At 37.1% G+C, this 17,685-nt stretch overlaps 1 protein-coding gene across 2 annotated transcripts in view; it reads left to right on the top strand.

Annotated features, from left to right (window-relative positions):
* Nucleotides 1-17,685, top strand: part of RABGAP1L (RAB GTPase activating protein 1 like) — a 722,977-nt gene that overhangs the window by 16,097 nt on the left and 689,195 nt on the right. The gene's annotated exons all lie outside the window — the stretch shown is intronic.

Here is a 17,685-nt window from a genome sequence, read left to right as displayed (position 1 = left end):
TGACCTTAGATGGGAGATGGATGGGAAGGGCCTGTAGCTTTATGTGAAGGAGGATGGGTGAAACCTGATTGGATCAGATGTAGCATAACATCTGTAGTCTGGCTTAAACTCTCATTAACTGGTTGGTGGTTTTTAATTTACTTAAAATTTAAAAGTTTGGTTTATTTTTTAGTTATTAAAATGCTTACGATACTAAACTACTTACTTGATTACAGAATGATTTTTCAGTGAGCTGAGCACAACTTATTCAAGGCTTATGGACTATAGAGCTGTTCCTCTGTGATAGTGTGTTAAGACATTTCTAGAAATGAAGTGTCCCCCTCCCTGCCTCCCCCCAACCTATCCTTTAGCCCCTTTGTGCCCCAAGTTGTTGTGATCTATATGACTGCTACTCCTGTTGGGATCTGTCATTTCATTACATCTCTGTTGTTTGCAAGGCGTCATGTTAAGTGCTGTGGAGGAACGTAAAGAAGTAAAACCATGTATTTCAGGAAATTGATTGCAGTGGGGAAGATGATACATTCATGTATTAAAAATAACTAATTTTTAAAAAAGCAGAATTATTAACTAAAACATCTTATTTTCTGAGCCCAATATCCCTAGGGTCATTTAAGATAAATAGTTTTGCTGGAAAAAAATCTTAGGCTGTTGTTATGCAAGTGTCAAACCATGGATTAGAAAAGTTGGAACCTGAAGTTTCTGACTAATGTTAATTTTTCCATCTTATTTGTGAGTCTTTATTAGCATTATCTTGTACTGATTCCTTCACTAATATCTTCTAAGAATTTAAAAATTACTTGTCACCTTCAAATGTGATAATTGAAAAGTTGGTTAATCTCTGTCTTTCAAAGCAGATTAAGTTAAATCATCAAGATTTAGATGTTTTCCTATGGTAGTATTTTATCTTAGTTTGTGTCATTTGCAACAGATCATCAAGTTAGTGCTATATTTATTATTAAATCTAGTATTTATTATTAAGTCTAGTATTATTAAATCTAGTATAAATGTTGTGTCTTTACTGCAGAATGGTGCACATTTTGATCAAAAGAAGCATTGCCACCCTCCCTGTCACCTCCAGCTGTACCTTGACTAACATTTGGATATAAAAGAATCTAATCAGATTGCTCTCTCCTTTGATTTTCCTGTTGCTGACTTCCTGTCATTCAGATCTCTGCTTAAAAAAATTGTTTTCTGAGTCTTTCCCAAACCACCTAACCTGAAGTGGTTCTTGATGCTCTCGGCTTGCTCTGCCACGTTGCCCTACGTATTTTCATGCAGAATACTTACTCCTGTCATAGAAACTTTCTTCTTTCCTTTCTCCCCCCGTCCCTTTCTTCACTCCCTCCTTCCTTTCTTCCATTCTCCAGTAGCTTATATGCTCTTTGAGAGCAAGGACTTACCTGGTTTTTATCACTTCTGTTATCTCTAGAGCTTCAAATAATTCGCTCAATAAAGTTTTGTTACTATAGAATGAAGCAGACATTCTTTCCCCTAAGTAGCTTTATCACTGTCTTGAAAGTTCATTTTACTTCATTATGCCTTGGTTTCTTCCGTTGCAAAATGGGTGGGGGATAGGAAAGAGATTGAATTAGATTATTTCTAAAATCTCTGCTGTTAGCTTGTGGTGAGCTTTGAGTCCTGCTTTAATGGTGTTGATGAAGTTGGGCTTAGCTACTTAATTATTTTATTTCTCTTCTCTTGAAACCAGTAGTGCATATTTATTTTTGTAAGATTACTGACAGCACTGGCGAATTAACTCTGATTGCAGACTCAGTTTTTTTGTGTATCTAGATTATTAAAGAGATTAGATCTGCAACATGATTTCTGTTTTGATGATCAAATTAGGTTCTGTGGCATATCTAAGTATTAAGTTGAACTGATCTTTCTGGTATTTACTCTAAATATCAGGACATTGTAGTCATCTCTTTTTAATTAATTTTGATTATGAGAGTTATGATTTCTATGAAATGAACTTTGAGATAATATACATGTAAATAAAATGAAAGTTTACAGTAAAAGTAACTTTTGTAGTAATTTCTGGAAGGCAGTTGGAATTGTAGATATAAACTAGTTTTTCCTTTGGTGCACTTGACTAGAATTTTAGACAGTGGGCTATTTTAGTCTTCATTTGGGAATATTATATTGAACAAAAACATGTTTGAAATGGGTAAAGGAAATGAGCAGACAGTTGATATTAGAGGATATACAACTTGTAAGCAACTGTTAGAAGAATGTGTGATCTTCTCAGTAATCAAAGAAATGCTGACTAAAACAAAATGGAATACTTAAAACAGTTATATGTAATGCTGGTTAGATATTAGTAAAGCAGGTGTGTTCTGATAGTGCTACTGGATTGCAGTTTGGTAGGATGTATCTAGAATTTTTAGACTATTCATAACTGTTTTATAAATCTGATCAGTAGCTTTCCTTTTGAGAATATCCTAAAGAAATAGGCCAAGATAAGAAACAGGTGTTTGCAGGAAACTATTCAGAGCAACATTATAGTAGTGGCTTATTGGAAGCAACTTAAATTTTCAACAATAGGAGACTTTAAGATATGGTACACTTATTGCAAGAAACATTGTGTAGCATAAAAATAATTAGAAAGACTATCATTTTAAGGAAGAGTGAATGTAACCGTTTAAAATTATAAGAAAAATATCAGGAATGCACTAAAATGCCAACTGTATTAGCTCAATAGTATTATGGATCTGTTTTTTTTTTTCCTGAATTTGTGTAACTTTTATAATGAAAATGCATAAGTAAAATTAGATTTTGCTAGCAATGATAAATTTGTTAGTATAACTAGGGTTGCCAGATTTAACAAATAAAAATACATACAGTATTTGGGATGTATATTCCAAATAAATAAAATTATTTTTCTGAGATTCAACGTTAAACTGAGTGCCTTATGTTTTATCTGACAACCCTAAGTGTAACACATTTTGGTTATAGTTGAATGTTGTTGAGAAATGTTGGGACACTCTGCCTCCCAAATAATTCCAACAATTGTTTTTAATTTAGTTAAAAACTAGAATTATTTAGCTAGGAAAATTACTCTTATGGTCTAATTTTTTTTCAGAACTTTTTTGACTGATGCTTGAAGGAAATATGCTTCAGTGTTTGGCAAGAGTAATTAAAAACTCTTGTTACTTAACAAAAACATGATACTGGATCCTGCTTTTTTACCTTAGATAGAAGGATGATCTGTTGAGTTAACATTTGTTTAGTTTTAGAAATAACAGGATTTCTGGATTTCCCTGATGATCCAGTGGTTAAGACTCCATATTTTTACTGCCAGTGGCCTGGGTTTGATCCCTGATTGAGGAACTGAGGTGCCACAAGCCAGTAGCTGTGGTGAAGAAAAAAAAAGGCATTTCTGCAGTGAAGCATTTTTCTACGTATATCTGGGAAGGTGCTTTCCCTATCAGAGACTTACTGATATAATGTTTGAGAGGTCAAGGAAATGAGAATAAGGAGGGAAGTTGAAATAGGATTGTAACTACTCTGCTTTGAAAACTGGAACTTTTTTAAAGTTTCATATTTGAAGTGAAAATAAAATGCACTTATAAGAAGTTCTGATAGTTTTCTAAATTCTAAGTAATCCTCCCACAGAATAAATAACATGTCAGGACTTTTTGTATTGAAAAAGATGCAATTTTGGGGTCCAACTGAAGATAAATCATATGAAAATGAAGATCAATTTAGTAATTATTGTTGATACAGTTAATGTATCCAATCAAGGGCTTTGATATACTAGGTACTAATAACAGAGATACCCTGCCATCATAGAATTTATAGCTTAGGGAGGAGTTTGGCAATTACTGTGCTCTGTGATAAGTATAATGATAGGCCATTTGAGCTGCAGGGGTAGCTCAGAGGAGGGGCTCCTTAGCCAGAGGAGAGATTCTACCATCAGAAGTAGGAGTTAGCCAGGGAAGATGATGTGGGAGTCCTGGAGATTGAGAGCAGATATGACAGTCCAGAAGCAGGGAAGAACATAGCAGAAGAGTGAAAGAAGGAAGTGGACAGCAGTGTATTTCGAGGAACAGGGAGAGTGCGTGGTAACACATGAAGCTGTAAAGGTGAGCAGGGGCCAGGTGATGGTGGGTCTTACTGACAAGATGTGGGCCTTATTCTAAGAATGCTGTGCTGTGCTTAGTTGCTCAGTCATGTCTCACTCTTTCGACCCCATGGACTGTAGCCTGCCACGCCCATGGGGATTCTCCAGGCCAGAATACTGGAGTGGGTTGCTGTGCTCTCCCCAGGGGATCTTCCCAACCCAGGGATTGAGCCCAGGTCTCCTGCATTATGGGTGGATTCTTCACCATCTGAGACACACATTAGATTTTGTTCTAGAGAGATTATTTTGGCCTGGGTGTGTAGAGTTGATTTGGAGAGAAGTAGGCTAGAGTATGGAAGACAATTTAGAAAATTGTTACAGTAATCGAGGTAACTGAGCTAGGATGGGAGTAGTGAAGCTTGAAAGGAGTGGACAGGTTTAAGAAATGTTTATGAGACAAAATCATTGGGACTTTGTGATATGTTTGATTTAGGAGTGAAAGAGGAGGAGTCATAATTCTTGGGCACGTTTACCAAGAGGGATTAAAGGAGGAGCAGTGTTTTGGAGTTTGACATTGTAGATGTCTGTACCTGCTGCTGCTGCTACTGCTGCTGCTGCTAAGTCGCTTCAGTCGTGTCCGACTCTGTGCGACCCCATAGATGGCAGCCCACCAGGCTCCCCCGTACCTGGGATTCTCCAGGCAAGAACAGTGGAGTGGGTTGCCATTTCCTTCTCCAAGATGTTTGTAGGCAGCTTGACAAATGGTATAAAATGTGAGAATGATGTCTGGGTTTGAAATGTACTAATTGAGATTAAGTGGGTAGAGTTGAAGAGACCCAGAATACAACCCTGAGGAGCTCCCTTTTTGAAAAAAGTGATTGTTTCAGAAATCTTACATTTTTATTTGTTTCTTTTCCATTTGTGCTTATTGTATTTACTTTGTTTTCACAAGTCTTTCCTCTGTTAGATTATAAGCCCCTTAAGGGCAGGACCATGTCTCTCTTGTTTACCTCTGTATACACAGTACTTGGCACATAGTATAAACTTGATAAATATTTGTGAAATGAAAACAGTTTTCCCTATTACTTTTGTTCCTCAATTGAGTCTTTAGTTGTGGGCATTTATTTCCGGAATCTCTGTTCTATTGTATGATCAGTTTGTCCTCTTTCAGTCAGTATCATGTTGTTCACTCACCCAGTCATGTCCGACTCTTTGTGACCCCATGGCTTGTAGCTCTCCAGGCCTCCCTGTCCCTCACCGTCTCCCGGAGTTTGCCCAAGTTCCTGTTCATTGCATTGTTGGCTGTAGACAGCCATCTCATCCTCTGACATCTTCTTCTTCTGCCCTAGATCTTTCCCAGCATCAGGGACTTTTCCAGTGAGTCGTCTGTTCACATCAGATGACCAAAATACTGGCGCTCCAGCATCAGTCCTTCCAGTGAATATTTGGGGTTGATCTCCTTTAAGATTGACTGGTTTGATTTCCTTGCTGTTCAAGGGACTTTCAAGAGTCTTCTCCAGCACCACAGTTTGAAGGCATCAATTCTTTGGCGTTCTGCCTTCTTTACGGTCCAGCTTTCACAATCAGTGTCATATAGGTATGTTTTCTTTTAACTTTTCATTATGAAAAATTTGGAATTTATGAGAAAGAAAACAGTTTACTTAATACCCACATAGTAATCTAAATTATGTTTCTCATTTTGGCTTAATCTCTTTTTTGGGTATAGCACTGCAAATTACAGAAATTGGTTTATTTTTTATCCCTAATTACTTGAATGTATCTCTCAAAAGTAAGAACATTTTCTTATATAACTATATTCACATTATCACATTATCATACCTAACTAAATTAACAATTTCTTAATATCCTCAGAAACCCAGCCTGAATTAAAATTTTGCCAGTTATACCCAAAATGTTTGTGTTAGTTTGCTAGAGCTGCCATAACCAAATATCACATACCAGGTGGCTTAAAGGACAGGATTTATTTTCTCACAGTTTGGACACAGTAAATCCAAAATCAGTGTATTTCTCCTGAGGATCTCCCCTTGGCTTGCAGGTGGCTGCCTCTCTGAGGTTCCTCACGTGGTCTTTCCTCTCAGTGCATCCCTGGTGTTTCTGTGTGTCTGAGTTTCCTTCTTAAAGGGCACACCAGTTAGATTAGATTAGGACCCGCCCTAATGGCCTCCTTTTAACTTACCTTTTTAAAAGCCCTAACTCCAAAAATAGTCACATTCTGAGATACTGGGGCTTAGGGCTTCAAGATAAGTAGAATTTTTTTGTGGTGGGAGTTGGGGGCACAGTTCAGTCCTAAACAATGTCTTTTATACTGGTGGCTTGTTCAAAGCAGGATTTAATCAAGGACTATGCAGTCGCATTTAGTTGTAAATTTCTTACGTACACTTTAACCTACATACATCTCCCCACTTTACCCCTTTTCTTCTCTTGACAATACAGACATCTAGCCAACTGTCCTGTAAGATATTCCATGTTTTGAATTTGTCTGACTTATTCCATTATTTCCTGTTTCCTATAAGCTGAAAGCTAGATCTGAAGGTTTGTTTAAACTAAAACATTTTGGGCACCAGTATTTATAGTTTGTGCTGTATGGGTCAAATGGTTGTGTCTGGAGGCACATGTCTCATTGTCCTACTCTTAATGATGCTGAGATTGATCACTGGGTAAAGTGGTAAGACAATAGAATTGTTCTGTTATAAAGTTTATTTTTTTCCTTATCACTAAGAAGTTATCTGTGGTACAGCACTTTAAGTATTACATGGTTTTGATCGTTGCAATTTAGGGTAGTGTGGTTGCTTGAATGCCATCAATATGGGTTGTTACGAATAGTGAATATTTTTCATTTTTCGCTTTCCAGGATTTGAACCCCTTGCCTGTATTTGGCAAATTTCCCCAATTTATGAGGCAGAGCCATCTTTTTACTAGAGAAGCGGAAAACGTTAGGTGCTTTACTCCCAGGCCCCTTTTCATCTAGGGCGTGGATACATACCTGGGTTCTATCGGTCAAATACCTATCTCCAGTTTTGGACTAGAAGCTTGTAATATAAAGATGACCCTGGGAAAAAATCCATTCCAGTGAGGGTTGGTAGCAGTAGCCACTATCTTGTTTAGTTTAAGAAGCAGCAGGGCCACTGATTCTAAGTGTGGCATCCACCCAGTGTCTAGACTGTCGGTAATGTGGGCGGTACGAGCTCTCACATCTGTGCCAGCAGCAGCGGTGTCGTCACTGGAAAGGTTGAGTCTTGCTTTCAGGCATAGCCTTGGCTGTGTGGCCTTTTATAAGTCCAGTTCCTTGCTTTTCTGAAGATATATTTTAATAAATTCCATTTCTGCTCTGGTAGCTATAATTTCTTTTTCTTCTTAATAACTAAGAAATCTTACTGGGAGAAACACTTTGAGGGGATAATTTAGGTCAGAAGTTGGATCCAGTGTCATTTTAGATCCTCTTTAAATCTGTAGTTATGTTTGCCTACCCATTCTTGGTTTGTAAAAGTCATTTTATATTTGTCTTTACTTCCTTTTTTCTTGTTCTTTAAAATACAATTTGCCACCGGTTGTTAAGTGTTAGAAGTATTCATTGCAAAAGCATTCATTTTATGCCCACTGTGAGCTGGAGAAACAAGATGAATAGTAATCTGCCCTCAAGGAAGATAAATCAGAGGAAGATAAATCACGTAGAGGTGTTAATCTTGAAAGAGGTTCAGATAAAGTGCATTGGCAGTTCAGGTAGGAAGAAATTGTTTGCATTAGGAGGGGTAGGAGATGATGAAAGAGGTACGATTTGAGCTGAGTTTTGGAGGCATGGTAGTGTCTAGGTATAGCCAGATGAGAGAGAAGGGGGCTTTAGGTAAAGGGAATAGCATGACCAGAGGTAAGATGTTGAATGTGTATATGGGGATATTTATTCTATTAGGAAGCAAAATTGATAATTTAGAATGCTTATTTGTTCATTAACAGTAATGGTAAGAAATCCATTGCATGTTGACATAAATGACATACATTTTATTGGAAAGTAACTATTTCTAAAAACAGTTTAGTGAGAAAGCATGGTTTTGCATTTTGCAAATTCCTTTAATATCTGCCTTAGTAGATGACAGATTCTCGTATCTGCTACTACATTCACTTTATGGTAGTATGTTGTTTGGGTTGAAATATTTGAAGAGAGTCTGGCCATTTTCCTTTACTTTTAGCCACCACTCATCTTGGGGCAAGGAGTGAGGAGCTGAGAATGCAGGTGTTTGAAGATCTCCTCTGCATACTATTTAACCAGAATTAGATAAACAGTGAAGATTTTGTGGAGGAGGTGAGATTTGAGATGAGAGTTGTAGGCATTAGATAAACAGGAGGAAATAGAAAGGCATTATTGTTGGGGCCAAATAGTATAAACAAAGTTTTGGAAAATTAAATGTCTCAGGATCAAAAGTTTGAAACAATTGCCTTGATTTCAAAAGGTAGATCAAAAGTAAAAATGATCTTCATGTACTGGGATCTGATAAACTCTGGAGGATAATGGAAAGACTGTGGTACAATTAGTTGGCTTGTAATGCTGGGGAGTAATAGTGGCTTGCCGTTTATTGTGTGCTTTCTATGTGTCAATTACTGATCTAAGTTTAATACATATATTCATACATGCAAATAACCTAAGAAAGTTGGTATTATTATTATTATTATTATCATCATTTTGCATATGAGAAACCTGAGGCACAGAGAAATTATGCTACTCACCTGAGGTCACACTATCAGTAAATTGCAGAGTTGGGATTTAAACTCAGACAACTGGATTCCAAGGCCTATTCGTTTATGGAGCACACTAAATTGCCTCTTAAATATTAAAAAATAAGTTTATATAACAAGGATGGTACTAGCTTCTGAAGGAATATTGAAACTGAGGAATTTAAACTTGTACAGGAGAATCTGTAAATGTTTGTTTTTTTTTTAGTTTAATTTATTAGAAAATTTTATTTCAAAATATTTATTGAATATGTCAGCTGTTGTGGTGAGGGTATATGGATGAATGTGGCAGAGCCTGCTAATTTTCCCTCAACAGCTGTCTGTCCTTTGTTCTGAAGTAATATCTTCTTAAGCTGGGCTTATGTTAGTTGATAATAATGACTACATCTCACAGCCCTTTTTGAAAGCTGGCATGGTCATATAACTAAGTTCAGGCCCTTGGAATGTAAGTAGAAGTACTGTTGGAACTTGGCTTAAGTGATAGATGGTATATATTCTTTGTTCTCTCTCTCTTTTTTCTTTCCTTAGTCTTACAGCCTGTAAAATGCCAAAGGGAAAAGTGTTAAAAAAGAACAGAATCTCTTTGAATGGAAATTCTTAGAAAAGATTACATAGGAGCTGTCCACGATGTCAAGTGAGGGAGAAAACTCAATGTCATAAGAATTAAAATTTGGTAGCACACTAAGAATACCAAAGATGTGTGGCAGACTTTATTAGAAGTCCTCAGTTGGTGAATTTGAACATGCTGATCCTGGAGCAGCTAACATCCTTACAACCTGGCATTCTCAGAAATTTCGAACTCCTAAAGATGCTTCGCCAGAAAGGGCCATGATTATCTATTCATTTGAAATGTAAGTAAAGCTTGGGGAAAAAGTAGCAACACGACTCAAGTTACACAGACAGCCCTGCTTTATTTTTTTTCTTTTAACCTTATGATACTATTATTTCTATTTCTTTAAAATATTTAAATAGGTGATTTTTCAGAGAAGTTTTAGGTTCATAGCAAATTTGAGCAGAAAGTATAGTTTCATGGACCCCTCCTGCCCTGTCCTCCATGCAGAGCCTACTTCACTGTCAGCATCATACATCAAAGTGGTACGTTTGTTACCACTGATGAACTTAGGTTGATACGTAATCATCCCTAAAGTCCGTAATGTACATCGGAATCCACTTTTAGTTTTGTACAATTTATGAGTGTGGATGTATAACAACATGTATCCGCCACTATAGTATCATACAGAATAGTTTTACTGCCCTAAAAATCCTCCATGTTCTGCTTTTTCATCCTCCATCCCAGCTGACCACCACTTATTTTTCTTCTGCCACGAGTAATTTTGTATTTTCTAGAATGTTGCGTAGTTGGAATCTTACAGTAAGTAGTCTTTGCATATTGGCTTCTTTCACTTAATATTATGAATTTGAAGTACCTCCATGTGTTTTCATGTCTTGATTGTTGTTGTTCAGTTACTCAGTTGTGTCCGAATGGACTGCAGCATACCAGGTTTCCCTGTCCTTCACCGTCTCCCCTAGTTTGCTCAAACTTATGTCCGTTTGAGTCAATGATGCCGTCCAACCATCTCATCCGCTGTTGCCTGTTTCTCCTGCCTTCAATCTTTCCCAGCATCGAGGTCTTTTCCAATGAGTCAAGTCTTAGCGTCAGGCCAAAGTATTGGAGTTTTAGCTTCAGCATCAATCCTTCCAATGTATCAGTCAGTTCAGTTCAGTTGCTCAGTCGTGTCCAACTCTTTGTGACCCCATGGACTGCAGCACGCCAGGCCTCCCTGTCCATCGCCAACTCCTGGAGTTTACTCAAACTAATGTCCATTGAGTCGGTGATGTCATCTAGCCATCTCATCCTCTGTGTCTCCTCCTCCTCCTGCCTTCAGTCTTTCCCAGCATCAGGGTTTTTTCCAATGAGTCCCTTCATCGCATCAGGTGGCCAGAGTATTGGAATTTCAGCTTTAGCATCAGTCCTTCCAATGAGTATTCAGGACTGATTTCCTTCAGGATGGACTAGTTGAATCTCCTTGCAGTCCAAGGGACTCTCAAGAGTCTTTTCCAACACCACAGTTCCAAAGCATTAATTCTTCGGTGCTCAACCTTCTGTATGGTCCAATTCACATCCGTACATGTCTACTGGAAAAACCATACCTTTGACTAGATGGACCTTTGTCAGAAGAGTGATGTCTCTGGTTTTTAATGTGCTGTCTCTTTTTAGCACTTACTAATAGTCCATTGTCTGGATTATTTATGAATTCACCTACTGTAGGAATCTTGGATACTTCTACATTTCTGTAAATAGAAATAAAGCTGTTGCAAATATACATGTGCAGGTTTTGTGTGGACATAACTTTTTGATTCCTTTGAGTAAATAACAAGAAGTGTGATCACTGGATCATATGGCTAGTTTTGTGAGAAATCACCAAATTGTCTTCTGGAATGACCATATCATTTCTCATTCCTGCGGAAATGACTGAGTTTTTGTTATGTCATGTTCTTGTTGGCTGTTGGTGGTGTCAGTATTCTGGATTTCAGTCCTTCTAATAGGTGTATAGAGGTATTTTATTGTTTCAGTTTGCATTTCCCTGATGACTTGGATGTGGAGCATCTTTTTATATATTTATTTGCTATCTGTTAAGTTCTTTGAGATAATCTATTTTACCCCATTTTTTAAATGAAGTTGTTCATTTTCCTGTTATGTTATTATTTTCATGTCTTTCTTTTTTCTTGTCTTCCTCTTATAGTTAATGTGAGAGACATTGTGTCTTAGTGAAGTCCCTTAGAATCAGACTGTTAAAATCCTGCTTCCATCATTTAATCACTGTGGCTTTGTGAAAGTTAAAATAAGTTCTTGTGCCTCAGGTTCCTTCTTGGTAAAAGAAGGGTCATAATGTGTGATGGTTAAATAAGTTGATATATATAATATAAAAAGGGCTTGGAGTAGGGCTTGACCTATGTTAGTACATAGTATTTATTATCCCGTCATTTCATATAATTGTTTTCAGTCACTGCTCTTTACCACATTCCCTCTAGAAAACTTCTGTTAAACTTAGTCACACTAACTTGTGTATGATTTTTAGGAATATTTATATTTTCAGTCTTAATTGAATTTTAAAAATCACGTTCATACCATATGAGCATTTTCTCTTGGTAAAATGTTTAATAAATACACAAGTATATCTAGTTAAAAATAAAGTTTCCCTGCATGTAACACCTCTTCCCCTTACTTCCTCTCCTCTTTCCAAATGCTAAGTACTGTTCACAGTTAATAGTAGATTGAGGCTGAGCAGATAGGCCTGTGGTGTTCCATCTTAAAAATATTTTAAAATCTGAAGTCTCCTGGCAGCTGTTCTAATCTAGAGTCTCTTGTAGTAGAGAAGTTTCATGAAGCCTTGCAGTGTTAATCTCTTGTACTCTCCTCAGGATTTATTTGTAGATCCAATATCCTGAGTACGATCTACTGCTCTTTGGTTACTTCTTCAGTTTGTGGTAGTCAGGGTATTTCGCTTCTCATCTTGGCAGTTGTATGCTGAGAATTCCCAGCTTATTTAAGATGCTCAGCCTTGGTGGTGTGGAAGTTGATCCCACAGGTCACTCAAGGTTGGGGTGGAGTTATGGTGGCAATCTTGGCCTGCTCATGTTGACATTTTCTATATAAAGCAGTGATTCTTGACTGCTTAGGATTCATGATGGGCTCCACTGAAACATGATTGTAGAAATAGGAGGCATCAGGAGGGATATGTCAGTGCTTTGGGCCATCCAGCTGTTACTGATCTGGGAAATGTAAGGAGACCTGGAGATGCCTTACAGTCTTTTAGCTCTAACTTCAGAGCCTATTGGCTAGCTACTGTTCACTAAGAAAATATCCAGCTGAGAGGCAAAATTTTTATGCAGTTTGCTTTGAAAACTATGGCGCTTAAAGTACTTGAAGGGTAATTTAGAATTTTATTTGTTTTAGGTTTTAGTTATTGAAATGAATTTTTAAAAAGATGTAAAATTATACATTCAAATAATTATTTCCTGAAAATTTCCATCTTTGTTTTAAAATCCTGGGTAGTATGTAATCATTGTAACATATTTAAGAGTACAAGTGAAAAATGAAATCTCATTCATTGTTTACTAAATACACACATTTAAAAATAAAAGAAATAAGCTTGCAATAGGTAGTGTATTTTGGATATTTTTCTGTGACAGTTGTTTGGCAGCATAATACTATATAACTTGTGGAACTCTTTCCTTACTGTTGGATAGAATCTGGATCTCCCTTGCTTCCATGGTGGCTCAGTGGTAAAGAATCTGCCTGCAGTACAGGAGATGCGTTTTGGTCCCTGGGTCGGAAAGATCCCCTGGAGAAGGAAATGGCAACCCACTCCAGTGTTCTTGCCTGGAGAATCCCCATGGACAGAGGAGCTTGGTGGGCTACCGTCCGTGGGATCACAAGAGTCGGACATGACTTAGAGACTACACCACCACCTCCACTGAAAGCAAATCTAGTGTTCTTGTCATTGTATTTTCTTGTATTAATGGATATTTATCTAGGACAGATTTTTGCAGGTGGAAAACAGTGTACCTTTACTTTAAAATTAAAAAAAAATTTCAGTAGAATTAAATGTTGACCTCTGGATTTTTAAGGGGACAGTAAAGCTCAAACTTGTTTTGGTAGAGATGAAAAATGTTTCATTTAATAATGAAAAATGTTTATCAAATAGACTATTGCAGGTAGAAACTCCCAAGGAAATTTCTACATAGTTGAGTTTCAGGTAGATGAAGATGTGAGGATAATCTCACAAAATAATGGCTAATACTTTTTCATTGTCATTAAAATTAAGAGGAAAAAATTTCTGAAAGGCTTGGTGATATTTTGGCAAGAAGTTACATCAGTTTAAGGTGCTTCCTAGTGAGGGATGTAATAATGATAGTTGATGTTTTGATATAAAAGTGATGGATTCATATGGTTAAAATTTAAGCAGTTTCAGAATGTCCGTATCTTTTGCATAGAGCTCTGCTTCCATTCCACCCTAACCTTCAGAAGAGCTACTGAGTTTAGTTATGCAGAGGGTGATTTCCCAATTTGTCATTACATTTCCATGTCCTTTTTTTCCCTTGAGGTACAGTTGATATACAATATTAGGTAAATTATATGTTTCAGTTGTACAACATAATTTCACAATTTTTAAAGGTTCTACTGGTGGCTCAGAGGTTAAAGTGTCTGCCTGCAATGCAGGAGACGTGGGTTTGATTCCTGGGTTGGGAAGATCCCCTGGAAAAGGAAATGGCAACCCACTCCAGTATTCTTGCCTGGAGAACCCCATGGACGGAGGAGCCTGGTGGGCTACAGTCCACAGGGTTGCAAAGAGTCGGACACGACAGCGACTTCACTTCACTTTCACTCCATTTATAATTATCATAAAATAATGGTTATATTCCCCACACTGTGCAGTATATCCATGTACCTTATTTATTTTATACATAGTATTATAGTTTATACTTCTTAGTCGACTGAACTTTTCTTGCCTTTCCCTTCTTCCCTTCCACTATCTATGTGTCTGGGTGTTTGTTTTTTTTTTTTTATTCACTAGTTTGTTTTATACTTTGGATTCCACTTGTGATACCATACAGTGTTTGTCTTTCTCTGACTTATTTCACTTAGCATAATGCTCCCCAAGTCCATCCATGTTGCTGCAAATGGTAGCATTTCATTCTTTTTGTGGCTGAGTATTACTCCATTGTGTATACCACCTCTCCTTTATCCATTCAGCTATTGATGGACACTTAGATTGTTTCTGTATCTTGGCAATTGTAAATAATGCTTCTATGAACATTGGAGGGTATGTATCTTTTCTGATTAGTGATTTGCTTTTTTCCAGATACATACCCAGGAGTGGAATTTCTGGGTCACATGGTGGTTCTATTTTTAGTTTTTTTGAGAAACCTCTATACTCTTTTCCACAGTGGCTGTACCAATTTACTTTCCCACCAACAGTGTAGAAGGGTTCTCTTTTCTCCACATCCTCACCAACATTTGTTATTTGTGATCTTTTTGCATATCCATGTAGTTCTACTCTCCTTTGTAGTTAACCACTTTATTGCTTAGCTGTATCTCTGCTAATGTGAATTGTAAAGGGAAAGGGAGGAGTGTGATCATGTCTGGTAGATGATGGATTATTTGAAAAAGTTGTTCAAGATAGGGAATCACGCGAACATAACACAAATACCTTTTAACATGTTAAGTTGAAATCTGTGTGTACCTTTATTTACCAAGCTTTTGATGTAGGGCCAAGGCCTTCTGGCATTCTGTATATTGGTCTTTCTTGCATACACCTCACCTATAATGCTTCATTTTAGATTTTTTTAGTGCGCCTAGAGTAAAACCTTAAATCCTTAAATGTGATAAAAAGCTGAATACAATCTTGTCCCTTACCAGATTCTAAGAAATCTACTCTTCCTCTGCTTTTCTGTGATCAAGTTATGCTGACTCTTCAATTTCTGAAACTTGCCTTAGAACTTTCTCACATGCTGTTCCCATAACCTGAGATTATCTTTTCTTCAAATCTTTGAATGTGGAATCTTAATCTCAAGTGTCCTGTTTTTAGAGAGGCATCCTTAGTGTTCCAGTCTAAAGCGGGATTACTCCCCAACCCCTGCCATCACTAATATCACCTGACTCTTTTCCTTCATTCTACTTGCAGCATTTGATGAATATAGATCTGTGGTTTTATTTGTTGAATTTCTGCCTTTTCACAAAACTAAAGGCTACAAAAGGCAAGAGTTTTATGTGTTAGATTTGTCATAGCCTATGCTTAGAACAGTGTATGGATATAAGAAGAAACTTAAATATTTGTTGACTTAATTAATCAAATATTTATTAATTGTGTTTTTGTCAGTACTGTAGGGGCATTAATAAAATGCCACTTAGTCACCGTATTGGTAGCCTGTAGTATATTTTTAAATGGAAATGTGTACATTCAGGTATGCATCATGTTTAATAAAATGTATGACATTAAATTTTTCAGATGATAATATTAGAATATGCAAATTTTCTACAAAATTAAATAGAACCCTTTTTAAAACATGGGAGAAAATGTTGCTTATCTTTTTGAAATTATTCATTTTTCATTGACACTGTCTTGAGAATTCTGATCATCTTTGAAAACCTAGGAAGATCATAGGCATTGTAGCCTTTTTTACCACTGAAGTAATTAAAGTTTTCTTTGAGACTCTGCATAATGTAGTTATACTTGCCCTCTGGAGAACCAAATAGGTTTAAAGGATAGGAGGGGGAGGGGGAGGGGGAGGAAAACCAATACAGAATTGTAAAGTAAAATAAAAAAAAAAATAAATAAAAATAAAGGATAGCACTAGAAGTAAGTAGAGCATGGGCTGCTGCTGCTGCTGCTGCTAAGTCACTTGAGTCGTGTCCGACTCTGTGTGATCAAACACACTGCAGTTCTGATTTGTTGTATCGTAAGATCTGTTGTCCTTAATAAGATGTACTGGGATGAACAGAATGACAGTCATCATTTGTAAAGGTTTTTAATCCTAGTTTTGTCTGTGCAGGACCAGAAATTTTCTGATTTAAAAAGGGTATACTTTATATGAGAGAACTGTGTGCTGTAAGTGTTCAGCTTTTGTTTTTATATTAAGTCTATGGAATGTAGTTTCTTGACTATGGGTAAGTGGATTAATATTTCAAATCCCATTATAGTGGTAAAGTAGATTTGGGTTAGGTATTTGTATGGGTTGTCTAATGTGATTAACATATTAAAAGATTCTGTGTTGACATGATCTTGCTAGAGAGAAGTTATTTGTTCTTTGAAATGTGTAAGTTTACCCCAACAAATGTGATATTGTCAGGTGGTGTACTATGTTCTTGACATTTTCCTAGAAGCTCTAAATAAAAGACAAATAGACATATGGTTGCTGTCCAGGAGGAATTAGTTGTAATTAGACACATAAGTTATTATGTGATTGATAAATGCTTAAGTAAGAATATAAAGTAATGTAAAATGTTGTATAAATACTGCAGAGGGAGTGATCTACTCTTTCTGGAAAGGTTGTTAGTCAAGCAGATCAAACTGTTGGGATGTTACCCTCCCAAATTTGTATAAAATAGGGCTTCTTAAACTACCTGACGGAGAAGGCAGTGGCACCCCACTTCAGTACTCTTGCCTGGAAAATCCCATGGACAGAGGAGCCTGGTGGGCTACAGTCCATGGGGTCACTGAGCATGGGACAAGACTGAGCAACTTCACTTTCACTTTTCACTTTCATGCATTGGAGAAGGAAATGGCAACCCACTCCAGTGCTCTTGCCTGGAGAATCCCAGGGACGGCGGAGCCTGGTGGGCCTCTGTCTGTGGGGTCGCAGAGTCGGACATGACTGAAGCGACTTAGCAGTAGCAGCAGTAAACTACCTGAAAAGAACCTCACAGACAGAGGAGAGTAAAACTACCCTTTGAATATACCTCAGAGCAACTTGGAAATTTCTTAAATTCTCTGTTTTATAAAAGAAGTCATGTGAATGTTGCCTTCTATTGCATACTGATTATATAAATGTAGTAATATTTCACTCTCAGAAGAGAAAAAAAAATCCTGCGGGTCTATTAATTTTGGAAGACTTGGGTGAATGAGAGGACTGACACCATGTCTGAGACACCTTCATTGTCTTAGGGTATCCCCAGCACGCCTTGGTTTGTGCCTGAGGGTATATATATACTGATTGAGAAAAAACAGATTGGTCAGTCAGATCATGGAACATTGCATTCTTCTTCATTTCCCTTCCACATTCCTGTTGCTTTCTTTCTCCTTTCCTTTACTCTGTTCTTATAATTGCTTGGTATGCCGTGATCATTTTGTTGACTGCCTGGCAGGTCTTTA

This window comes from Oryx dammah, unplaced genomic scaffold (assembly GCF_014754425.2).
Source record: "Oryx dammah isolate SB20612 unplaced genomic scaffold, SCBI_Odam_1.1 HiC_scaffold_21, whole genome shotgun sequence".
NCBI classification, from domain to species: domain Eukaryota; kingdom Metazoa; phylum Chordata; class Mammalia; order Artiodactyla; family Bovidae; genus Oryx; species Oryx dammah.
The sequence above is the reverse complement of the archived record's forward strand: the minus strand, read 5'-3'. Positions and strand labels throughout refer to the sequence as shown.